The 25,321-nt window shown below is 51.4% G+C and overlaps 1 protein-coding gene across 5 annotated transcripts in view; it reads right to left on the minus strand.

Moving 5' to 3' along the window:
• Window positions 1-13,211: 13,211 nt before the first annotated feature.
• SNX19 (sorting nexin 19) overlaps window positions 13,212-25,321 on the minus strand; it is a 119,145-nt gene continuing 107,035 nt past the window's right edge. For 2 of the 5 annotated variants that reach the window (XR_011049743.1, XR_011049744.1), the window contains 3 exons: window positions 23,273-23,414; window positions 18,533-18,674; window positions 13,212-13,667 (listed from right to left, as the gene is read on the minus strand). The gene's annotated coding sequence lies outside the window, so the exon portion shown is untranslated. Of the gene's footprint in view, window positions 13,668-18,532; window positions 18,675-21,410; window positions 21,543-23,272; window positions 23,415-24,370; window positions 24,435-25,321 lie in introns of those variants that run through there. The other 3 variants (XR_011049745.1, XR_011049746.1, XR_011049747.1) reach the window with 3 other exon arrangements.

Consider the following 25,321-nt stretch of genomic DNA (forward strand, 5'->3'; position numbering starts at 1 on the left):
GAGGCTGTGCCTGCCGTGCTACATCGTCCCCGGGGCAGTGGGTAAAAGACGGCTGCCAAAAGGTGAGGGGCAGAAAAGGAAAATCACTTTTATGTTCTTCACAATGGGGTTATTTTGGTTGTATAAAACCATTTGAAACGTGTGTCTTTTGGAAAAGGAAATCTTTGGCTCCTTCCCTTTTAAACTTTTTTTTTCTGCTTTTGAGGAGGAGAAAGGGAAAAGAGACAACACATCTCCTCCTTCCACTCCTTAGGACCATCTCCTCAAGAGCAAGGATCTGACATCCTGAAGAAAACGTGAAGCACATAATTTTAAAGCATTTAACTTGCTCTTTATTTAAAAAAAAAAGTCCATCTCCAGTATAAATGATTCCACATAATTCCTTGCATCCATCCATCCATCCATCCATCCATCCATCCTTCCTCCCTCCCATCCCCAGTGCAGACACAAGGAGTTGGTACGAAGCGATGGGCATCCAGCTCTTTCCTTCTGAGCCACCCCAGGGGGATGCGCAGGGGCTGCTCGGCCCCAAGGCGATGCTGAGCATCCCTGGCACGTGCCACGCGAGAGCCCGTCGCCTCCACGCCCGAAATTATTCACCAAATCCAGCTGGGATTTGCTCCTAAAAATGCCATTGGGGGGTGTATATTTTTTTTTTTGCCAGGGGATGAATTTACATGGGAAAAAGATAACCCTGCCCTTCGCTTTGCCCTGGGTACCAGACTGCACAGCTTTTCTCTCCCTGCTGCCGGGGATTCCTCTTGCATTTTATTTTTGCATTGTTTCTGCTGGTAGGAAGCCAAAAGCACCAGGGAACCTGTTTTCTGATTCATTCTCTCTCTCCTCCCCGCTGTTGGGAGCTCTCGGCCCCCTCTGTGATGCGGAGACACGGCTCCAGCAAGGGTTAACTCTTCCACCCGCCTTTTCACATTTTTCTTTTTTAATATTGCCTCTGAAGAAACAAACAGAGGCGAATCCCACCCTCTCCCCGGAGACTCTTTCTTGGCTTGTTCCAGAGAACATGCAAATAATAATAATTTGTCCTATATTTTCTTTTTTTCGGTGCCTCATTTCAGCAGCCTTGGGGATTGAGTAAACGAAACGACAAAACGAACAAGGAGAAGCAATAAACCCAAATAAATAAATAACTGATAAAACCGGAGTGAGAAAGAGATAAAAAAGCCCGACAACATTCCCCTCGCGGCGCGTAGGGGCTGCGAACGGCGAGAAACCAAACAACACGGTGGGACAGATGGACGGGGGCTGCGGGGCTCCGCTGATGGCTGCCAGCAGCACAGACATCTAGGAAAAGGCCCCAAATCCTCCTTATTCCAAATCTTTGGGGATAAATCCTTTATATTTCAGTGCCTACGTTTGCTCATATTAAGGTGAAACTCCTTTAGGATGGGACCGTCTCATTCTGCTTCCCCTGTGCTGCATGAGACAAATGGGTATTTGCCTCTTTTCCTGGGGACAACTTCTGTTGGGTGTCTCCTAAAAAAATTAGATCCTACTGTACCAAAAAAATTACATTTTATTTTTCCCAAATGGAAAAAAAAATATGAAGTTGGTGGGTGCACCCCAAGACGCGGCGAAACTCCCTCGTGCACCAGTCAGGCTGCAGGTCCTGGTTGTGTCCGCAGCCTGCAGGCTGCAAACACTGTTGCCCTATGTTATATACACAAAGGGCCGATATTTTGCTTCTCCAAGTAGAAATATTTGGGGTTTGCTCAAAATATTGTGAAAAACAATGCAAAGAATGTGGCAAAAAGAGGAAAGGGGCGGAGCGCTGCTGTCCCAGGTGCCCAGATCCTCCTTTCTCCGCTCTCTCTTTGATTTTCTTTGCTGAAGCAACGCTGTCAGCTGCTCATAGCCCACATCTGGTCACACCTGTCACGAGTTTGGGCTACCTGAGCTCACGTCTGGATGCAGCCAGTATTTCCAGGGTTTTTTCACATCTCACTGAAGGGAGATCCCATATTTTTCTTCCCCGGGGCAGCGGATTTGTGTGCCTTTCCCCCTAATCTCTCATCTCCCAACTCCTCGGAGCCGGTAATGAAAAGCTTCCCGCCACGCTGGCACTGCTGCTTTTCTAGATTAAGAAATGCTCCTCGAGGAAGCCGACAACCATAACAAACCCATTTGCTAAGATAACATTATTTCAGGATCGCCGCTGCTTTCCTACACGCGCCGCAGCTCCGCTCCCACGGACGCTAAACGGCCCCGACCGACAAACCCTCCTAAACCCCTGCAACGTGCCCTGCAAAGGTGCCATCCATCCCACCACGTCCCATAGATGATTTGAGTTGAGTGTTGGGCTGAACTGTGGCCAAACAGGAGGTACCAGGCACGTGTGAGGGGTTTTGGGGATGCTCCAGGCTGCATCCCTGCCTGCTGCATCCCACCGCCCGCTGCCACGTGGGTCTCGGGCTGGCTCTGGCAGCCACATCACCTTTCCCTCCATGGAAGGAAACCTTTTACTTCACCCCCTTGGCACATCCTCGCCTGCTAAACATTAACATCTGCTGAGTATAAACCGGTGAGCCGGCAGTGTTTGTACAGCCTTTGCAATCTGTGCTTCCATGTTTACTCACATCGGGCTTGTTTAAAGCCCGTTTGACAGGAAAACAAACGCGTGCGGTTTTGTTATGACTCAGGGCGATCTGACATCTCTCCCCAAGCCCTGCATCACCCCGTGGCAAGGACAGCGAAGCCCCAAGGAGGGCTTTTGGTGGCGCTTAAATCGGGGGATAAATCAAACAGGGAGCAGCAAGAGGAAACTGAATGGTGCAGGCGGATGATATATGTATTTTATTGTGAAGGAGGGAGAGATGTGTCGTTCCCCAGTTGATGTCACCACCATTTGTACCCGTTGGTGATGAGACCTCTCCCATCTCACGGCTGGGAAAGCAGAGCAGAGGGGAAATGATGCTCGAGGGCTCAGGTCTTGGGGCTGGGTTACAAAAGACGCTCAGCATCCCTTTCCCTTTGGAAAGCAAAATCCACAAATCCTCATAGATGACACTATTCCCCTACAAAGGTGAAAGTGAGGGTGTGGGAGAGAAGTAGGATGGAAATAAATATTAATGGAGACCCTCTAGACACACAACCACAAATTGGGATGCTCCTGAGCTTCCAGCAGCTGCTTAGAGATTAGGGGAGCTCAAGAAATGCGCCTTATCCTAAATCTTACAAATCCCATCCCAATGAACCCTATAAATGCCCAGTGGAAGGAGAAAGCAGGGGCCTGACTGCACCTGATGGCAATGGGATGGTGCCACAGCAGGAGGCTTTTTGGGGCTGAAGGATGGTGGGAGCAGCCGCTGTCATGGGTGGTTGGATGGGTTGGCCTTGGACTCGCATCGCTGCAGGGGGAAGGGAGGTTCCCCAGGGAGGAGGGAAACAGGAGCCTCAAAGGAGGGAGAAATTCCTCCTTGGTCGCTGCTTTCTTCAGAAATCCAGATACCGCAAATAGCCTGAGAAGGAGGCGACTCGGCAGCTGGGATCTGGGCCCTTTGGGGAAGCTTTCTGTCTCTGCCGCTGGGAATCCATCATGGGAATCGGATCTCAGGAGGCTGCAAAGCTGCAGACCCAGGAGGCTTGGGTAGCTTGGGAAATTCAGAGTTATGCCTTGCCCTGAACCTTGGCCGGGAGCCCAGCTCTGATCTCGCTCCATTTAAGCCGTGCCACTAAGCCCCTTCCCCAGCCTGCCTCTCTAGACCTTGCCCTGGTAAGTTCAGCTCTGCAAGGCCACCCTGAGTCTCACAGTTCTGAGCTGGACAGATTAAACAGCCCCAACCAGCCAGAGAAAGCCATTTTCTGTCCCAAAGCCACGTCCTCAGCCCCTTGCTTCTTCAAAGGACTCTTGCATCCAAGCCAACATCATATCAGCTCTCATCAAAGACTTTCCCAGTGTCCTTTCCTGGCACTGGTGGCTTCCTCCAGCTTTTTCTGGATGTCCCATGTCCTAGGGACATCTTGCACTCATCAGAGCAATCCCAGCCCTCCCGCTCGTTGCGCAACGTGGGTCGAACGCCGAGACCTGGGAACCGGACGGCGTTTGTCGCCGGGCTGCTCCGAACGATCCTTGTGGGCAACTTATTTATCTCCTCCGTGGTTTGTTGTGCAATATGGATAAAAGCAGGGCGCTGGCCTCCAGCAAAGCATGGAGAAATGCTGTGACTGCTCAGATTTCCCCAAACATCAATGTTTTGACTAGGGGGGAAAAAAAAGGGGGTGAATTTTCTATCAATTTTAGGGAAACTGGGTGAAGACTGCAGGGATTCTGTGATCTGGAGATGTGCTTTGGTGCTAGCTCAGGCAGAGAGAGCAGGAAAGCTCACGGAGAGGTGTGAGACTGAATCAAAGGAGATCTCCACTTAGGTTTCAAACTGTAGAATTTATAAATCTTTCTTTTTTTTTCCCCCCTCTGCTATCCCAACCGAAAGACAGCACCTCGTCAGCACACGAGCCAGGCACTGCAGGGTCCCAGAGGCAGCAAAGCATCCTTGGGTACAGCATCTCCTGTGCATCCAGCAAAGGCTTGGGGGAATTAACGATAGGGAGGAGAGTTTTCCAAGCTCTGTGACATTTTGGGGATAGCTTCAACCCACCGAGCTCTGGCCAGCTCGTTCCTTTGGGTTTGCTTTGAATAAATCCCAGTTTAGCACCTGCTTTGCAGAGCTTTGCCTCCTCCCAGCTCCCCGTGAAGGAGGGAAGCAGGAGTTGGGTCGAGCATTCGGTGGGTCCCAAAGCCACGCTATGGGGTCCAGCGGGTGGTAAAATAAGGGTGGGATTTGGGGTTGTGCTTTAAGCATCTCTGGATGGAGAGGAACATGGGTTGCCCCTATAGAGGTGCCTCCCCAGAGCATTGATTTCCACTCTCGAGGGCTTAATGGCTTGTGTTTACGAAAGCTAAAAATATTTACTCGGGGAAGAGGGGTAAAGAGAGGGGACATCGCCTGAAGATTTTGTAGGCCCTGTTTTGGAAAGAGGCTTATATAAAAATAACGTGGTATTAAAGATCAAAAAAATAAAAGTGCAACCAAACAACGACCCAGCGCTGAGCAAACAAAGTCTCTGCACGATCCCGGGGACAGAGCTGGACGATGGAGCCCCCGACAGCAGCCAGCCCCTTGCCCACGTGTCATGACCAGGAGGGTTATTGTGGTTAGTTGAGCTCTCCTCAGAGTTTTACCCAGCCTTTTACAAGGCCTGGTCCCTACCCCTCACATTCACAGCTCCTGGGAGAAGGGAGATTTGGGGGTGACGCCAAAGAAGGGCTCAGACGAAACCCAACGGGGGCTGCTGGCTGAGAGCAGGAGGAGTTTTGGGATGGGAGAGCAACAGCCTGGATGCCGACCGGCCTGGCTCTTGCTCCTGACTTGCACGTTAGAAATATGAAGTGCTAATCCCCTTCTCCCCGGGGGCCTGGGCCAGCATGAGCCGGGGTTATCGGCACGAGCAGGGCACCCTACAAGAAAGGCCACGCGAGGCAGGACCGGCGGTATTCAGACCGAAGGCACGACCAGTTCAGCTCTTCTGCTTTATTTTTAAAGAGCGTTTTGTTTGAGCAAGAAAAGGGAATAAATCAATGACGTCCATCGCCCTCAGAAAGGGACGCCTGTGCCCCGCCACCATAAGGACCCTTTTTGTGCTGCTGATCATCCGACGCCATTGTATTGGTGCTACGATGCGCCGATGTACAGTCCGTGCGTTGTGCGAGGCATTTCCAAGGGCAGATCAGGGCCCCGACCCTCTCCGTTGGCATGAGCTCCTCGGGCAATCAATGGGGTATTGTCTGCCAAGAGCGCCGGGCGCCATACAGCAGCTTGGAGAGGTCAAGAACATAAAGGTGACCCAAGAGCCTTTCCCTTGCACTTTTTAACACTACACATCTTGTTTCAGTTCCAGCACACCTTGCATTTAGGAGCTGCTAAGCACCGATGTTCAATAGCAAAGCCTTAATGAGACCTAATGAAGGAGCTCGGCGCCAGGGAGGTGACATCTAGCACAGGAACGGCTCTGTCTCTGAGGTGGCAAAGGGCAGCCCGAGCTCGCGTTGCTGCTCCGTCAGGGAGGGATGAGCGTGCTGGAAGGAACAACGTGGTGCTTGAGGGCTCTGGGAGTGCTGCCAAGCCCTTCGCTTCGGACCAGGACTTGTAGCTGGTTTGCAGGAAGGCACGTTACTGGGAACAACTCCGTGTTGCGGTTCAGAGCCCAAATATGGGTCTGATCTGAATTTTGCTACTTTGCCTTTGTTTCTGTCACGGGTTGAACCCAGACTTGGGACTGGGACGGGCTCAAAGCACGGAGAAGGTTAGAAACCTGGAGCTGTGTTCCCATCTGTTGTCTCCAGCTCACCCCCAAGCCTTACAAGTCCCTTGCTGGTGATGGAAAAGCAAGAGCGAGCCCCACACTGTCGCCAGCTCTGAGCCTGCAGGCTTGGGAGCTGAAAAATAACCTCTCCGCTTGTAAACGGAGTGAGTTTTCATCTGGGGCAACGAGTACAGGGGGATGCCCCTTTTGACAGCCAGAAGCAGGAGGCATCGCTGCTGAAGTCCCACCCTAAAGCCAAAGCTCTGCCAAATTACTCGCTAAACCTTAGTATTCATTCACCACCGACGCTCAGGTCTGCACGTGAGCAGACGTAAGGAGAGGAGCGAGAGCAAGGGCCTTGTGTGGGGTACGGCAGCGCGTGGGGGCGACAGCCTCGCCGGTTATTTAGGACCTCGTGCCAGCAGGTTTTGGGGTAATCGGTGACAGCTGCATTTGTTGAATCTTTCGGTGTTTTGCAAGGCAGGAGCGTGGTGAAACGGACAGAAATCTCCTGCAAATGTCAATGGGGATGGGGTTGGGGCCGGAAGGAATCTGCAATCTAAACGCCCACAGACCCTGCAGACATCTGGACACGGACGCAACCTCCTCCCCGGTCCTTAGCTGCGGCTGAGATCACATACTCCAGGAGGAATAAGCCCCAAACATCCCTGTGGCAGCTGAGGAGTGGGCTCGTTCAACGAAACCCTCCAGGAGAGCATCTGTCGTTGTGGGCACAACTCCAGGGAGCTGGCACGTCCTGTTGCAGCTGGTCATATGCAAGGTGGTGGCACCACCAAGAAGCACGGCTTGATGCTTTGCTCGGCCTCCGGGAGAAGCGCGCCTGGGCTGCTGAGGTTGGTGAGCTCCCCAGATCCCCCACCGCTGGGCTCAGGGAGAGTCTGGTTCAAGGATGGGGTTTTCAGTAGATAACCACGAGAAGGAGGAGGTAATGTCAGTACGGAGCGGCTCTGCTCTCGAATTCCTGCCTCATCCACATGGTATGATTTTCCCCACTTGAATTCCTCCTATCTATTCAAACCACATCTGACTTCTATCCCCAGCACGTCTGGACGACTGGTAAGAAAAAAAACAAAAGCTAGGAGGATGGAGATAAGGTTTCTGACGCTGGAAATCTGTTTATCCCCTCGGTCCTGGGGGCTACCTGCAGCACATAAGAAATTCTCTATGAAAAATCACTGGTTTCTCCAAGACTCCCAGGAAAACCCCTGCTTTCCTGCCTATCTCACAGTGCATCAATGCTTTGCAGGCAAAATCTCCCTCCGTGCCCAGCACAGATGATTTTTTTTTCATGTCTCGGCCCCACCAAACGGCCGTGAAACCCCGCCATAAACAATGAGTCAGCTAATCCAAACCACACGGCCGTAAAAAGCTGGAGGTCAACCCAGTGCACCGTCCTGATCTTGAAAAGCACAACTGCATCTCCAGCAAAACCAATAATCATCAGACATCAGCTGAGAAACACCCTCTCGCTTGCGTGGCAGCAGAGCCGAGGCGCTGGGAGCGGGTGGGACAGCGCACAGTGTCACCAAGGATGGGTGCCAGGTGTGGCACCCAGCTGGGAGATGGTCCCTGAGGAGGTGTTGGCTTCCCCCATGCCCTGGACTGCCTTGCTTTGCAGACGCTTCCCACCACATTGTCTCTAGATCAGCTTCTCCGCTCCCTTGCTGCTCCATCCCTCTTCCTTTGGGGGTTATTTCCATCCCCATTTCGCCGCGCTCCCCTTTTGTTTCCCCCTTCCTCACCTTTCTCTCTTTGAAAAGCCTGGCTTGGACACGCTTGCATGGAGAAAAAAACCCGACCTACAGCCAGCTCTGCCTTTGGCCTCTTGCTCCGGTTTCATGTTTGACTCTAATCCCACAATTTACACAGCCGAGAGCTCTGGGCCAAACCGAACGTCTCAGGAACCTGCCAGAAACCTCAGCTTTTCCTAAGCCCTATAAACAGTTTGCTGCCTCCATCCTTGCACCTGCTGCCCGTGCTGGTCCATCCAGCGGGGGACGGGACATCCCCAGGGTGCCCCACGTCACCCCAGGTATTGCTGCGAGCACTTCGCTTGCGGCTGCTCGCCGTGCCGATGGGGAATGAGCTAATGACACTGCTCCCCCGGGACAACGCCGTTTTTCCTGGCAGACTGGGCACCAGCCCTGGCCAAAAAGTACATTCCTGCTTTAAGTTGTTTGCACAATTTTTTTATCATGTGGCGCTTCGCAGACTGGAGCATCCTTTGAGGGCTGGTACCTGTGCTCGGAGGTCTGGGTCTAGGTCTAAAGGAGGAGGATTTGTTATTGATGGTCTCTTCTCACAACATGAGAGTTGTGAAATGCTCACTCGAGCCCGGAGCAGTGAGGAAATTCAATGAGGAAATTCAATGTCACAGGCAGCTCCTGCGTGACCTGGGGGCGAGCAGGGAAGAGGTGTGCAAGGAGAGGGTTATGGGAGGCAAGGAGGGAGCAGGGACAGGCATGAAGGTGTCCCAGGCAAAGGGACAACCAGGAAAGCACCAGCACATAAGCCATGGAAAGAGAAGAAAAGAAAACACTCAACTCCTGCCTCCGAGGCCGCTTGCTCATCTGAACCATTGCCTCCCACACTTTTCCATTTGCACATGAGAAACACCAAAGTGACCGCTGCAGCGGCTCAGCGACGGAACAACAGAGGGAGATAAAGCAAATTATATGATTAGGAGTTTTATCTTCCCGGGGCACAGAGAGATTCTTTTGAAACTGAATCACAATGTCTTTTTTTCATGTTATTTTTTCCCCCTCCGTGTGTTTTCTGAACAAACAGAACCTTGGGGATGCAAACAAGCAGCAGGATCAGGGCCCGAGGCGCTTGTTCCCAACTGCAATAAAAAGGTGTTTTCCTTGTTAATGCCTCAATGCGTTTGAAATTAAGTCGGCGCGATGCAATCAGCTGCCCCTCAGCTTGCTCTGTTTGAAAATGCTTTTTAATCCTCCTTCTGAACAGCCTTTTGTTGGGGATGGACCACTTCATCCCGGCGAGGATGCCGCAAATTATTGAGCACCGAATTATTGAGCACCATCTGCTGGCACCTTATTTATTCACTCGCTATTTATTTGTACACGACACAGAATGTCCTTTTCCTAATCGACCGAGCTCTGCTTCCCTGAACAGCCAAAAAACCCCTCTCCATCTGGTCTTGCTCATCGTTGCAGCATCCACGCACTGAGGAATCGCAGAGGCTTTTTGTGGGTGTTACACAAGGGCAGCATCTAAAATATACGTAAAAGGTGGGATAAGAGAAGCTGATGGGCAGCATGTGCTGGGTAGAATGTTGCTCAGCAGAACACCAAGGCAAAATCTCCCGCTGAGGGCAGGACTTCACCCATAAACCTAATCGCAGTGGTAAATTCAGAGCCTAAATTCATTAAATTTGCGGTGTTCTTCCCGAGCGTGAGATTAAAACCGCGGGATTTTGCAGGTCTTTATGGGCAGGATTCAGGACTCTGGTTGAAAAGAACATAAAGCCGTTTCCTCCTGTATAAATCACCTGAATATTTTCGCTCACTTCGAGGCCTAACCCAATGATTTCAGCCTCAAGTTTGCTGCTTGGTAATTCCTCCTGGCAGCTGGCTCCATCCATCTCCGGCCCAGGCACGTAACTCAAGCCTCTGACGAGCGCTGATTTACGGCTTCGGCTGGTAAATCAGCAGAAAATCATCGTAGTGCTCACTAATATTTTTCCAAGGCGAAAGGTCCTGGGACCCAGCGCAACAGCCCTCGCACTCATTTTGGGAGACAAACCACAGGCTGTTCTCACCTGTGTCCTACGTCCTGCAGGCTCCTCCTGCGCCAGCGTCACTGCAAAGGGGGTGTCCGGGACAAATCCCCACGACGTGGAGGGATGGAGATGCTGGGAAACGAATGCAAGGGCATTTTCTGCTGCAGAAGCAATATGTGCATGTGTTACATCAGCATTGCAGCGCCCTGGGAGTGCAGAGTGGATGGATGCAATGTTATTATAGGGATTTAAGCATGGGGTTTATGGTAGTGGCAGCCCCGAGGGCTCCCTCAAAGGCCAGGAGCACATCCTCCAGTGTAAATCCATGTGAGATCCAACTCGCTCCCTCTTATTGCAGAGGAAGCAGAGGGTAACGATGCCCTTTAGGTGAATTAACTGTGTGTGTAACGTTATATATATGTAAATGAGCCAGGGTCTGTGTTTCCCACCATGTACATCTCTCCTGTGTGCTGTTCTGCTGGCGGTACGGGAATGTGAAACGTTCATGACTTCAAAGCCCCTCTTCCAGGCTGGGCTGTGTGATCCAAGCCCTAATCCATCATCCAAAAAAGGGATGTTTGTATATTTGTGTAAAATGACAGATCGGAGAGACCCAGAGCTGGAAACCAGATGCTTTCCCGAGACATTAAAAGGGCTAAGGACTTCGAAACGCAGGAAGAGCCTGTGAAGGAATCATCACTGCGGCTACTGTCTTTAAAAATACTAATCCTTGGCTTTGGCAATGGCAGCATCTCCATGAGCATCGCAGGCCATCTGTTATGGAGGAGAGCAAGGGAGATGAGACAACACGACCAAGGCCACGCAGTAAGTCAGCGCTGGAGCAGAAAGCAGCAGCCAGTTGTCCCTCTGGACTAGAGGAGGTGGTTCTTTTTCAGTTCCCAATTGTTTCACCATAAATGAGTCCTTAATGGAGCCAGCAAGTTCAAAGAACCTGCAGAAGTCAACATCCGCCATCAGTTAGAGCTCACTCTCTTTCCAAACAGATATCCATCAGTAGGAGTAGATGGCTGATGGTAAAGTTGGCTTCTGTAACCACTCTCTTCATGGCACAGTCCCACTGCTTCCTCCTTAGTCGAAAGTAAAAGGCAAAGGGCAGTAGGGCTGAAACCCATCCTGAAGCCCTACCAAGCTATGAAAGGTGATTTCATTCCTGGCTTGGATTTCTTTTTTTTTTTTTTAATTTTTATTTAATTGTTTGGATTTGGTCATAAGCAGGAAAAGCTGACCTCATTACAGCTGAAAATCCCCCGTGAGATCCTATGTCAGGCTCGGGCTGTGCAGGTGGGAAAGAAACCTCCTGCGTGAGCCTATAAAGGTGGGCAGTTCCTGTTGTCCTCCAGCATCTCATGGGCACCAGCCAAAGTCCTTCGTACCCTCTGCTGAAAGCTACCCGAGGTGGATTAAAATCCATCTGTGCGTTAATAGACATTATACAGCCCCTGGGAGAAGTTTCTCCCCAACGTAGTCCCGTCTGCATGGGGCATGTTAGGAAAAAGCATTTCCATCACTGATCCATCGCTGGGGACACGTTCCCGGTGGGGTGGTGACCGAGAGCTGAGCTGGGTGTTAACAGTTTGACAAAGCTGCTAAAAACGTGCACGGGAGGCTGGCACGCAGGCTGAGTCTATAAAAATAAAGATCAGTCCCCAGGCGCTATCCAGGAACGGGGGAAATTGCTTTTTTTCAGGGTATTTTGGAAGTGTTTCTCAGCCTTGAGACAGGATCGGCTGCTGGCTCCTGGGTCCTGTCGGTCCACAGGCACTGGAAAACCATCAGGGTTTGTTGCCCTGCATGTAAGAAGGGGTTTCTGCAGTGACATGGCCAGCGGTGAAGTGTTCCCTGTACAGCAACAGGCTCTGGCTGCTGGTCCCAAAAGCCCGTGCAAAGAATCCTGTTTCACTTTATACGCTGTGATTAGCCACGTGTACGATGGGGTTGACCACCGGTATGCGTGGCAATGCCAGAAGTAAATGAAACTCCTCCCTGGGGAAAAGGGTCAATTGCTTTTGGCTGCAAAATTTGCGAAATTTTCATTATTTTTTTTTCCAAAATGCCTCTTTGGAAAACGCCTCTGCGTTTTTGATTCAAAGCAAAAATAAGCCCACGCTTTTGATTGTGCAAGGGGGGAAAAAAAAATTCATTTATATTTTTGAAAGCTGGATAATTTTAGCCAGAGATGGGGAACAGAATTTGAATAGGATCCACGGCCATTGGAAAGGCTTAAGAGAGCTTCGAAGAGCCTGCTGACAAGGGAGTATTAGCCTGTTGACACCTTTCAGATGCAATGAGTTGAGCTCACTGCTACAACACGGCTCAGCAGTTGGGAGGATCCAGAACACCATCCCTACGTTCAAACTGGTCGTGCACTGGGATCTGGGGGTGCTTCTGCCTTAGCCTGAGCTTGCAAACCACCGGCAAGAAAGGTTGGAAGAAAGGGATAGTGGGGAAGAAGAGCATAAAAGATAAAAGGACAGAGAGAAACACTGGTTTTTACAATTTAATTTCCTTCTTTGAGTGGGAGCTGCTTTAATAATATGCACAAGGAGTGAATAATACTTCAAAATATTCCCATAGAATGAATAATATATAATAATATTCACAGGGCATTTATTTGACTAATTTCCCCCAGTGTTTTTAGACCAAGATCTAACAGCGCTGGGTCTGAAAGGGGAGATCTGCATCTGACTTCCTTAGGTCTGGATCAGGCCCAAGCACCTAACGAACCCACGTTCAAGCAAGCATCACCAAAGGGTCAACCGATACACCTCCAGTCTATGGTTGGGTCTCTTTTCCCTCCTCATCCGGCAAATAAATTATCTGCCAATAAATGGAACCAGAAGTGGCTTGGCCAGATGTTCCACCGGGGCCCCGGGGAGTCGTGGTGCAGAAAGGGTAAAATGAGGGGGGGAAAAGAAAAAAAAAAGCCAATAAAAAATAAAATATTAACATCCCAACCTTGTTTGCTGCTTGGTGCCTGCATCGCGCTCCCCTCCCCGGCCGCAGCAGCTGTGCCCGTGTGACGGAGTGAGGTGCAACACCCCAGCCAAAAGCAGGATATGGATAAAGACTATTTTCAAACACAGATGGATTAAACCTTTATTCCTTTTTTAAATTACATTTTAATAGAGATGTCGGCAGGACATGCTGGGCTTGAATAGGTTTGGGGGTGAGTGTCCCCAGGGCATCTTGCTGGCCCGGCCCAGAGTGACTCAGGTGGCCCTGGCAGATCTCTGTCCTCCCCAGCCCACCCTTCCCCATCCTCCTGGTATGTGCAAACGCCTTTTGGCAGCTATCACAGCACCCAGTCCTCGTGCCCTGCGTCACCTCTAACTCCTCCACGTCAGCTCCATCCCGATGTCGGTGCTGTGGGGGTCACCCAAGCAGCTCCTTTTCCAAGGGGTTTGTCCCATGGGTACCTGCTCAGCTCCCGTCTCCCATGGGAGAAGCATGCAGGTTTGATGGCTCTGCACGTCCTCCAAGGCTGGGCTTGCTCCTCTTCCAAAACATGTAGCCACTTCTTGGGGCGTTTGGTGTCCTTAATGGAGCTTCTTGAGTTGAAGAATCGCTGGGAATTAACAATGAATGAAAAGGCTTGGTTACTCCAACAGTGTGCGATGAGTGCCCTGACCCCGCTCCATCCTGCCTGGGGGAGCCCTCTGCCACCCCAAACCCAGACGGTGACACTGCGGTGCAAGATGCCACGCTGGGAATAAAAAGAAACCCATAGATGTGTCTGGTCTGAGATGCACAGACTGTGGTGTGGAGCAGTATGACTAGAAAGGCACCTTGGCACATCTATAACCTAATACTTCTTGAGTTTCTTCATGGGGGAGGTTTTTTTTGAGTTTTTTGGATGGAGAAGAGGCGACAGACGGGCTGTTTGGGTACCTTGGTCGGCATCTATGTATGGGGGGGGATTGCTGGCAGAGGGGCTTTGCCCTGACCTGCAAACCCCAGCGCATGTCTCGGAGGGCAACGGCTCCGAGCGCTCTGGGACCCACCAGAAAGTGGAGATTTACAGATAAAGCAGAAGGACCTTTTGTTTTGTTTTTCCAGCTGGAAAGAGAAAGAGAAGGGAACGTTCCCGCAGAGGAAACACCATATTTACTCTTTTTTTTTTTCTTTTCTTTTTTATTGTAGTTGAGCTCAACTGTACCAAGTCACTTTAGCTCTCTCGAACGCAGGATTTTCTCACTTTCCGGTAAACTGCAGTTACCATGGAGAGGGCTGAGACAAGCCAAATGCAAAACATTGGAAACTACACCCAAACTCACTGCAGCCATATCAAACAGTTAATTAGAAAGCCCGTCCATGTGTTTCCCATTCCCTGGAATGGTTTGAATCAATTGCCCTGTGATTTATCACCTGTTTTCTGTGCGAACGCTCTCGTGCATGTGTTGGAAAGGGGATTTGTGCTGCACAGTGAAAGAGGGAAGCGAGATATTAAGGACTTTTAAAAAACAACCCCAACCCAATCATCAAATAACCTATTCTGCCCCTTCCCCCAGTATAAATCTCCCCCTGGAATGATACGCTTTGGATCCTGGTGGGATTTCTAGCCCTTGGCAAGAGGGAAAAAGGAGACGGCTTTTGCCTTGCTTTGATTTTGGAGAGTGGAAGATCATAGCGTGCCTGGCCATTCCCGGGGCCGTGTTATACTGTGCCCAGATGGAAATTGAGCCCAGAGTGTTTCCCCGGGGCTGTTTCCTTTCCCCCTGCGCATGGAGTCGGGTGGGTGGGTGGCTGGAGGGGAGGGGAGAGAGGGAGAAGAAGAAGAAATCCAAACTTCCCACAAGATCTCCTCTCGAGGTGTGAGGTTGTCCACCCACTACGCAGTAACACCTCGTCGTACCCTGTGACGGTGGCTTCGGTGACACAGCTCGTGGCTGGAAAGTCACTTGGAAATGGTCCTGCGCTGCCAGGTGGGGAGCAGAGTCCATCTGTCCATCCAGAGACATGGCTCTCCTCCAGCCTGGCTGCGAATCCTCCTTCCTGGCTTGCATCTCCTTCTGATGGATGCATCGGGGCGTCCCTTCGCCACCATGGCAAGCAGGAGCGGTAACAGCAACAGGTTGATGGGAAAACCCCCAGAAAGGTGAGGTCCCTCTGCGTCTCAGCTCTTCCCAAAGCAAGCTGACCTGGTTTTCTCTCTTCGCACCCTAAGCTGCCAACAGCACCTTTGTGGTGGGGATTCGCAAGCCGGCAGCACCCGAGATGAACGTGGCGTTGTCAGTCAGCCGTTCCCCTGCGCCGTGCTCCGGGATGTGTAGGGCTGATTGGAAATCCTGCACATTTATCTAACCCATCCCCCAAAGCAGCTGTTGGCCTGAAAGGTGGCTGCTCCTCTCATGCTCCTCTCACAATCCACATTCCACCTTTCCTGCCAAGAGCGGGAGAGAGAGGGAATAAAAGTTGCTTTCCTATCATTAGCAGATGATTGAAAAACCTTGCGGCTCCCCCCAGCCAAGTGTGGGAGATACCATCCCCTCTAAGAGAGACCCAAAAGGGTTTGACTGGGGGGTTTGGGAGTGAGGGTCACACCTAAGAGGGCTGGAAATGGAATTTGTGAAGGATCCCACAGCGGAGAAGACGACAGAGAAAAATCTCTGTTTGAGGGGAAACTGAGGCAGTGACAAGAAGTGGAGCAGAAGGGTGCCAGAACTGTCATTTATCCACACTCCTCTGTTCCCACAGTGAACGTATCATGCACGGGCTGGTTTAGCTCAAACTGAATTTACCTCTTCATCACTCTGATTGCAGCCAGTCTCACTCCTGCCCTGACGCTGGCCACACAAGTGCAGCAAAACCCCCAGCTGGCACGTGAGGGTATTTGCCCCATCTCTTCAGATCGTGCAGAGGTCTGGAGAAGGTCTCCTCCTTCAAAAGAAAAGGTCAGGTCTGCGCCTCAGTTTCCCCTCCGACTCCAAAGGAAGTAACCAGTGGCAGGGGATGCACAGTGCTGCCTTGGGAAGGTGTGAAGCAGTGACCCCCGCCATGAAATGGCTGAAAGACCTGGGAGGGCAGTTTGTTCTAGCTGACAAGTTGCTGTTTTTATTGCCCGGGACCCTGCAATCTGCAAGGAAGGAAGCTGGCCTCAAGCAGCAGGAAAAAAGAGAAATTTCCCAGGAATTTCCCAAGGTTTTCCCACCCTGGGAAAAAAAACAGCAATGGTGTACGTGTGCCCTGAGATTGCTGCAACCCCTGGCACTGCCCTAACCCACAGCCCCAGCGTGGCAGCCCTGGACCAGGGCTGAGATCCTGCAGGCAGCCGGGATGCTTTTTGGTACAATCCTATTTCACGAACGCTCCTTGAGCTGTAGGTGGTACTTTTTGCCCCCTCCCAGCTTTGCTGGAGCTGCTCCCTGGAAAGCTTCATCTCAGCCTTGTAGCTGTGACCCTGCGAAACCACGAAGAAACCACGGACGCCTCGTTTCGGGGCTGCGGGATGCTCTCCCCAGCCTCAGGCTGTCAGCAAGAGCCAGCTCTGCTCGCCCCTACGATGAGAACGGACCTGGTTTTTACGGCTGCCGACGGGCAGAGCTGCTGGTGGGAAGTTTCCCAGCAAAGCTGAGCGAAGAGCAGGCGTTTTCGTTGGGGAAAAGGAGTAGAGGGGCTTGCTGAAGGCCCCGAAAACGACAGAGAGATTTGCAAGGCAAGAGGGAAGGAGGCTTGCAAAGAGGAGTGACCTCTGCAAAGTGCCCCGAGAAGAAGCAGCTTGGAAAGGAGGATCACAGCTACAGATGTGTGAGTGATGGATCCAAGAGAATTCAGCTGGGACCCAGCTCAAATGGGCGGCTTTTCATCAGCGCGTACGCTCCCTTCCACGACAGCTCCTCTTCAAACGCTCTGACACATTAAAAACCATTCCCATATCTTTTGTTTTCTGAATTCAGAGTCATTGTTTGGTCGTTTTCCTTTGGAAAACGTGGCCGTGAAGCGTTTAGGTGACATTTTCCCCATTTTGGAGGGGGGAAGCTTTGCATCAGGTTGCATTAAATTCCTTCAGTCTTACCCATTTCGGTGAGCAGGTCTCTTAGGACTCTGCCAGAGCTGCACGAATCGAAATCAGAGCTGCCAAAACTAGAAGCCTACACACATCCCAGGGGCTCACGGGGGGTGTTTGTCACCTCTGCAACCTGCAAGAGGTAATGAATACGGAGGAGCAGAGCCAGGATTTGCTTTGCAGGCATACGTGTGCCTTATACAAGGACAAAAAACCCCAATCTGCTCAAAAAATTAAGAGCTAAACCTGCTTGATCAGCAGGTCCCAGCGCGGCACACGAAGGCTCTGCGCAGGTGGAGCGATGGCAGCGGGTGTTGCTGGCCCAAGCGTGTGCCCTGTTTGATCCTGGCCTCGAGCCTGGTGATCTCAGACTGTAAAACAGCTTCAGTTAAGGATAATCCCCCAGGTAAGGGCAGGGCACGCTACAGCCCTGCTCTGGGCGAATGGCAGGAGGCAAGGTCCTGTGTTCGGAGTCGAGGTTACGTTGCCTTTCCATTTATCAGGGAGACGCCGTGGTTTTTGCATTTGATTATATTTAATGGGGTATTATTTTTTTTCTCGCTGGCTGTTTGTTTGAGAAATTTCTCCCAGGGGAGCTTCTTTTGATCGCTCGGTTGCCAGACAGAATGACATCAGACAGGCGCTCCGAGGAATGATAAAAAGGCAGAGCCTTATTTCTTAATAACAGTCTCTGGCAAAACAGAGAGCGACGTTAAACACACTGGAGAGCACCAGGCCCTGGTGCTGCTTGGGGTACAGGGCAGGGGAGAGGGGAGGAGGCTGCTCACCCTCAAACTTGTGCACTGACACCCCCACATTAGCCAGGGACACTGCCAAGGTGTCGTGTTCTTCTTCAAAGCACAGGAGAAGGGGCAGCAGAGGATGGTAAGTCAAGTCAGTGCTAACATCTCGCCCCGTCCTAATGATCCCTCCTCATTTCCCAGGGAAGCTGTGCAAGCCTCCTCTACCCTGGTTTAGCCCAGATTTACTATTTAAGCCTTGCACCCCTTTGTAGCACTGTTACCGATTTCTTCAGCAGCTACTAGGACTGACCCCCCCCGAAATGACACCAGTTTAAGAAGATCTAAGCCCTTATTTGCAAAGGAGAAATCCCGTGCCTTGAGCATCTCTCAGCCTCATCCCCACCCCTGTCCTCATTGACAGAGGTTTAACCAAGGACATCCTCCCCAAAGGAGCACTTGGCAGCTTGCTTGTGGTGCAGGAGCTCACTCCAGTTCCTACAGGGTGTTTTTTTTTCTTTGCCCTCCTCCTCAAAAGCCACTTGCCCCCGCTGGGAGCATTGCACCTTCCCTCCCACAGCTCTCCTGACGTTCCCCTCCCTAGCAAAGCAAAGGTTTGCTTGTGTTTCCAGGTCAGCTCTTGCCACAGTACATGTATCGAAGTGTAACACATGAGACATTGCTTACCTGTTTCTTTTGAATGATTTTTTCTCTGGAGCCAAGGATGTGCCTTCAAGAAGAGTGGGTCTGTGTGCTGCTTGGGGTGTTTCACAGCTCCTGAGGTCCAGGATTTCACAGACTCCTGCTGCTCTCTTCCTCATACCAGCACCTAAAAGCAAGAGTTTAATGAGATGGTCAGATATTCCCCTTTTGGAGACGGGCAGAAGACCAGGAAATAAGTGATCAAAAGTTCACGGTTGCCTCAATACCCGATTACAGACGTTACTGAAATCCTGAGGCTCCCAGTTTGAGCCCCTGCAAAATGTGAAACTAAACTAAAAGCCACCTAAAGCTGTAGTTACATCTGGCTTTCAGTTTCTTCTCGCTGCCTTCTCTTTTTAAGTTGCTCATAAATTCTTTGGATACAGTTCCTTTTGGGCTAAAGTCTTCTGTGTTTGGACATTCCTCAAAAGTACATTAAAAAAATAAAAAACTGAGAAAAAGGGCCTGGCAGTTCACATATTTTGTCACGCAAATATCCTGTTCTCCCCCTACTTTCCCCAAATCCCTTTGCTTCCTGCTCTGGTCACCCAGACCGCACCAGTGTGCAAACTGGGATAACACGGCCAGTGAGCCGCGTGAGGCCCTGGGATGTGGAGGGATGGGGTGGAAAAGGACTCGATTCTCCTTCATCCCAGCCCCTTCCTCCTGGCGCTTGTGCAGAGAAACATTCCCCAACTAATACCCTGCTTCTTGACAACACGCAAAAGGTGGCACGTGAAAACACTAAAACCCACCGTGTCCTACACATTCAGGGTGAATTTGTGCTCTCACCACTGTAAGAGGCTGCTGAGATGCTTTCAGGTAAAAGAAGGCTGTAAAAGAATATTTTCCCCCTCCTCTTTTTTTTTTTTTAACGCACTGAATTGTTTAGGAGCAGTAAGAAAAAGCAGTGAAGCCAGCAGGAAGATCAAAGCAAGGATTGCCTGGGGTGGGAGCACTCCCCTCACCCAGGAGCTGGGAGAACATGCCTGGGGAACAGAGAGTGATTGTCAGCCCAACACAGGGGATCATTTTCCATTCATGCTCCGTGACCATTGTCTGGACCACAATGGCCATCCCCGACCTTGGGCAAGATGGTGGTACCACGCTCGGGTGGGTGTCCTGCCCCGGGGAGGGTGGTTGGGTGGACAAGAGACGCAGTGTGGTCGCTCCTGGGTCAGGGAGGAAGGGGATGCACGCGTTAATTCAAACATACAGAGGGGGGTTTGTAGGACTCTTGTATTTTCTGCTTGTGTATGTGTTGATGCTTTCCTCCAGGCTGAATTCCCACTTTTCTGGTCAAATCTGCAGAACATGGACACCTCAGTTTAAGATATTACACACAAATACAGCATCTGAATAAGTAAACCCACCAAAACCTAGCAGTCCTTATAGATTGATTGGATCAATTTTATCTTCCAGTTTCTTCAAGGGTGACTGTAGGATTCAAGACCAGTGATATGAATTGGGATTGCTCCAACTGAGAGCAAGTGATGCTTAGGGACATGGTCTAGTGGTGGACTTGATGATCTTAAAGGTCTTTTGCAACCAAAATGATTCTATTCTCTGATTCTAAGTTTGGGGAGGGACCTTTGCATAATTTAGATGGTTTTGCCTCACTTAGATGCCTTTGTCTCATCTGCAGATGCCTTAAAGAAGCTTAAAAATTGTGTGTTTGTCTCCAAGCTTTGGAGACAGAGCAGGAACTGCTTTAGCCCCTCGAGGATGCTCTCAGAGTAGGGATGCTGTACCCACACCCAGAACCATCCTGGCAGTTAAATTAAGGTCCTTAATACAGCACTTGTCTTCCTTGGCCCCTTCCATGCCCTTCAACTTGAATGCAAACACAGCTTGACCCTGTGAGGTTAATAAATCTGAATCTGAGAAAAAAAAACCTAAGGGGAGAAAAAAAATCCCAACTAGACCCCAGTCCTAACGCCCAGCATCACGCTAAGAACTATCTGGCTCCAGCCGAGATGGAAGCTGGGCTGGAGGCGACCGGCCTCATGTAAAACAGATGATCTTGAGAGCTCTTGGAAGAGCTGGTGAGGCCAGAGTCCCTGGAAGAAGCGCTCCGGGGTGGGGAAGGGCAGCAGGAGGGTGGGACGGCAAAGGCTTCTTCCAGGAAAGAGCCAGCTGAGATTATGACAGGCAGCTCGTTGTAATTTCCAACGAAAAGGGGCCTGGGAAGGCTGGGGTGAGAGACGGGCTTCCCTGGAAAGAGGAGGAGTCTGGATGGCTGTAATCTGGACACCACACACACACCCCCCTTTGCCCACATGAACCCCCTCTCTCCTTTCTCCCCCCCACACTCCTGATTTTCCAAAAAGGTAGAAATTTTCCATTCTGGTGCCTGCGGGCCGACGCTGCCCTCCAGCTCGACACCCTGTGGGAATGGAGTCACCGACCAAACCACCATCAGCTGGAAGAAAGAGGCACCCAGGCGCTGGCAGGGAGAGCCCCCCGAAAGCAAACATCACCTCCCCCAGCCCCGAAAGAGCCGGGTGAGCAAACACGTGCTCCCCAAAACTGCAATTCCCGGCTCCGGTCATCGCTGCCAACCATTGCCCAAGAGTCAGGCTATTAATAACAGCAGCAATAACACTTAACACGTGGACTGTGCCTTCTGCTGTCCAAGTGCCTTTCCCGCACCCACCACCTCGTTAACCGATAAGGGCAGGAAGCTGGGAACAGCTTTTTCCAATCGGAGCCACAACGCGAGACGAAGGACACGGGATACATTTCCCCAAACTTCAACTCGGCCCTTTTTCCTCTTGCCAAAACAAGCAAACAAATAAATATCTGAAAGCTCAGCGTGGCTTTTCGTGGCACTACAAGCGATGGGGACAATTTTATAACCCACCTGCACAATAGCTTTGCTGGCAGCCTGCAGGGATGGAGACGGGAGCGTCGGTTCCGACCAAGGACCACGCGGCTGTCCTCGCCCCTGGGACAACGCGGGTGACAGGACACAGAACAATGGCCTGGGACGGAGCTGAAAGGTTTTGATAGCAGCTTAAAATCGGGAATCAGCAACATTCCTTCCCCTGGAGGTTACTGGGGCATAGATTAAAGGAGGACTAAAGTTCAAGGAAAACGTGAGCCAGCGTTGCACAATGCTGGCAAAAGGTCCCCTTTCGCGGAGAACGCTTGGAAAGCTTTGAGGATGTGGGGAAGAAGAAAAGTGATCCCTTTTTTTTTTGCTTTTTTTTTCCAACCGCCGTGCCACCCAGATGACCTCCAGAAGGTCCAGGTGGATCTGCTGACCTTTCCGACAGCAGCCCTGCGATTTGTGAGAGCGAAGGGCCGAGTCGAGGAAGGCACAACCTGCCCTGGGGACAAACAGCTCAGGAGAAACCAAGGCAAGAGGCTGCTCCCCACACCTCCTCTGTCAAACAACTTGGGATGCTGGTGTAGTTTGGGGTTTCTTGGGTTTAGATACAAAAGAGGGCTTGTTTTCAGAGCAATATAGCACTCAACCAGAAATAGGGGTTCAGTTCTCTTTGTAAATGGCTCTACACATCTACCTGCATCTTTAGGACCTAACCACCCACGGGTGCTTGGCTCTGCATCCCTGCCCTGGACTTGTTCCATGTAGCTTTCCATCAGAGACCATGATATGGTGGTGGAGTTACCATCTCTGGATGTGTTTAAGAAAAAACTGGACATGGCACTTAGTGCCATGGTCTGGTTGACTTGGTGGTGTCAGGGCAATGGTTGGACTCAATGATCCCAGAGGTCTCTTCCAACCTGATTGATTGATATCTATTTTCTGAACCAAAGCCACCTCAAACCCATCCTGCTGTTGCTAAGGGGGGATTTGGGTTTCAGCTGCCACAGAGATGACTGCCTAGGCATCCTCTGAGCTGCTGGTGCCTTACAAACCCTCGTAGTAAAGCCCATGGTCCCCCTCTGTGAACCTCCTGGTTTGTGTTGGGTCACTTGATCCTGCGATCTCAGCAAGCGAGCTGGGAGCTGCTGGCTCCTCGTGGGATGTGGAACAGCCCCAGCCCAGCACCGCAGCTGGATGGAGCTGGGGATGCTCAAGCCTGGGCACTGCATACGACCCCAGCTGCAACGCCAAAGCTCCCTGTCACATTTCCCTGTGGTGGCCCGGGGCCGAAGCATGTCCAGTGATTGCAGTGGGGCTCTCCACCCCATGAAAAAATCATCCTTGGCAAGGGGCAGCTAAGAAAGTAACGTGCCCAGCATAGCCAGGATTAAGAAATTCCCTTTTCTCCCCAGAGGCAGAATCACGAGCCTCTACCACGCAAGACCGCTCGCTCGCGCCTGCGGTTTCGCCATGGCCAGATGAAATCTAGGAGATAGGCGAGGAAAGCAGAGGCTTGGCTTTGATGTGCAACCACCGCCCGTCTCCTCTCTGTTATTCCTCCTCCCTTGTGCCAAGCTGCTATAATAGATGCTTCCCCTCTGCCCCCATGATTCGGGGGTCCCTGGGCAGATGAATTCATCACTCAGATAACTATCCGCAGGCACGGCGCAGGGAAGGCCAAGGTAAACACGCATCCATCCATCAGCAGATGCGTGATGAAGCTCTCCCCCTCTTCGAGGGATTCACCCTGGGAGTTCAACAGCAAAGCGATGGCTGTAGCGAGGTGGGGTGGGAGGGAAGCCAGCTCTCACCGAGCCAGAGCAGCCCTGCAAATCCCACCGAGCCACCAGCATCCCCGCCAACGTGATTCATTGTGGAGGCACACAGCTCACCTCTGAGGTGGTCCTGGCCTTGGCCAAACTGATCTTCTCCTGCAAAAGCCACCGAGGGGAAGGTGTTGGCACTGCGTGTGCGAGAAGGCAGCAGCAGGGACAAGACAGATGCCATCAGCTCACAGCCACTGACCTTCCTGAACTGTAGGAAAACAGAAATGGCATCCTTGTGGTTTAAAATATCCCCCAAAAGGAAAAAAAAAAAAAGGAAAAGGAAAGCGAGACAAATTCCCATAAAGACAGCAAAGCCCTGAGCATGCCTTCACCGTGTCTTCCCATCTTGCCTTCCCATGGAGGCACAGACAGATCCTGGCTGATCTCCAGATCCCAGCTGGGCGAGCAGCAAGAAGTTTCCAACACAACAAACTGGCTGATCCGTGTGACACAGGGAGCTGCCTCCTGAGCAGAGGGGCACCGAGCAAGATGATCCCTCCCTCCCTCGCCCACCCCTGTTGCGAAGGAGCAGGAATTCATGGCCTGCTAGGCCAAGTGAGATAAAAGATGTGCCGTCACCATCCGGCACCAAGGGGCTTCTCTGGGAGATGCTGGGCCTGAAGGGATGGATTTTTTTGGCTAAGCTGGGAGGATGAGTCAGGCTGAGGGTTCACAGCCGACCCAAAGGCAGATCAGGGTGGAAGGGGCTGGGCTGCCCGGTACCAGGCATTAGTAGAGGGAGAGAGGGGCTGGTAACCACAAACCCACGCAGAGGTCTCCTGGCTCCTGACCGGCCCTCCTGGCTGCTCTCATCAGGACTATTTTAATCTTGATAAATCCATTCTTTCCCTAGGCTGTCAGAGCATGACATGCCTCAAGGAGGACCCCCTCCACCTCCCACCTCATACCACTTAAGTCACCTGGGTGCAAACCCCCAGAAAGCTGCTCTACCTAGAGCTGGGTTGGTCCCTCTTCTGATAAGGGTGACCTGTATGCTGTGTGCTACATCGGTCTTCGCAGGGTTAATCCTACAGGAACACACCTTTGAGACCTCTGTCTCTACGGGATGTGGTGGGAGCTGGTCTGGGCTCTGAGGAGAAGGGTTGAGTAGATACATCTACGTAGAAGGTGGCCAAAGGCAACAGTGATACTGGGAGAGGAGCTCAGGCACTGGCTCGGGAAGGATTGCACCGTGATGGATCTGAAAATGCACCACGTTTGCCTGGAGCTGTCAAGGAAAAGAGATTTATGTGCTGACAGGGTGGTGGCAAAGAATAACAGAAACAACAAGAGGGTGTAGCAGGTTCTCTCTACGCTTTGGTCCACCCTTCAAGTCCCACCCTCGGGTGGATTTGGGTCTCTTTGGACCAAGGATGGTGCAAGAGTAGAAATTTGGAGTGAAGTCAGGCCCAAAGCCTTAACAAGTTGTTTGCACACACGCAGTCTAAGAAATAGGTGCACACTACAACACTTTCTTGCCATTGGAGTCCATTTCCCCCTTCCCCTTTGCACATTTACAGCTCTGCCCTGAGATTCTGTTGAGTTGGCTCTGATAGTAAACCTAATTTACATCTGGTGGGAGCCCCGACTCTTCCCTCCCACCAACTCTGCGAGATACAAGTGCTCTGCCTGTAAATGCCGGTATAAGGGATGCTGCTCCCATTGGCATGTGATATATCATGATTAACAGTCTCTCCTTCGTGATATTACTGGCCCCAACCCGTGATCTTGGGACGAATTCAAAGTCTGGCTTATCAGCAAAAAAATAAGCTAGTTAAACTTAAAACAGCAAGACTCAGCTCGGGCTAGAGGATGATTTATTAAGAATCATGGACTTTGGAGACAGAGAGAGGGAAAGGAAGCCACAAACCCCACATACAGCCTGTAAAAGTTGCAGTTTATAATCTAACACGAGTGACTGTACGGCTCGGGCTGAGAAATCATCTGGGATTCATCACAAGCAGCTGCAACGCGTTCCCGGACAGGAGCGTCGCTCCCGTGGGCACGATGCAGAATCCAGCATCCACCGGGTACCCTCCCCTCCTGCTCGGGGTGACGAGGGGGATGTGGCCAATCTCTGGGGGTGCTCACCCGGTTTGGGCACAGCCTGGCTCT

This window comes from Nyctibius grandis, chromosome 25, assembly GCF_013368605.1.
Source record: "Nyctibius grandis isolate bNycGra1 chromosome 25, bNycGra1.pri, whole genome shotgun sequence".
NCBI lineage: Eukaryota > Metazoa > Chordata > Aves > Nyctibiiformes > Nyctibiidae > Nyctibius > Nyctibius grandis.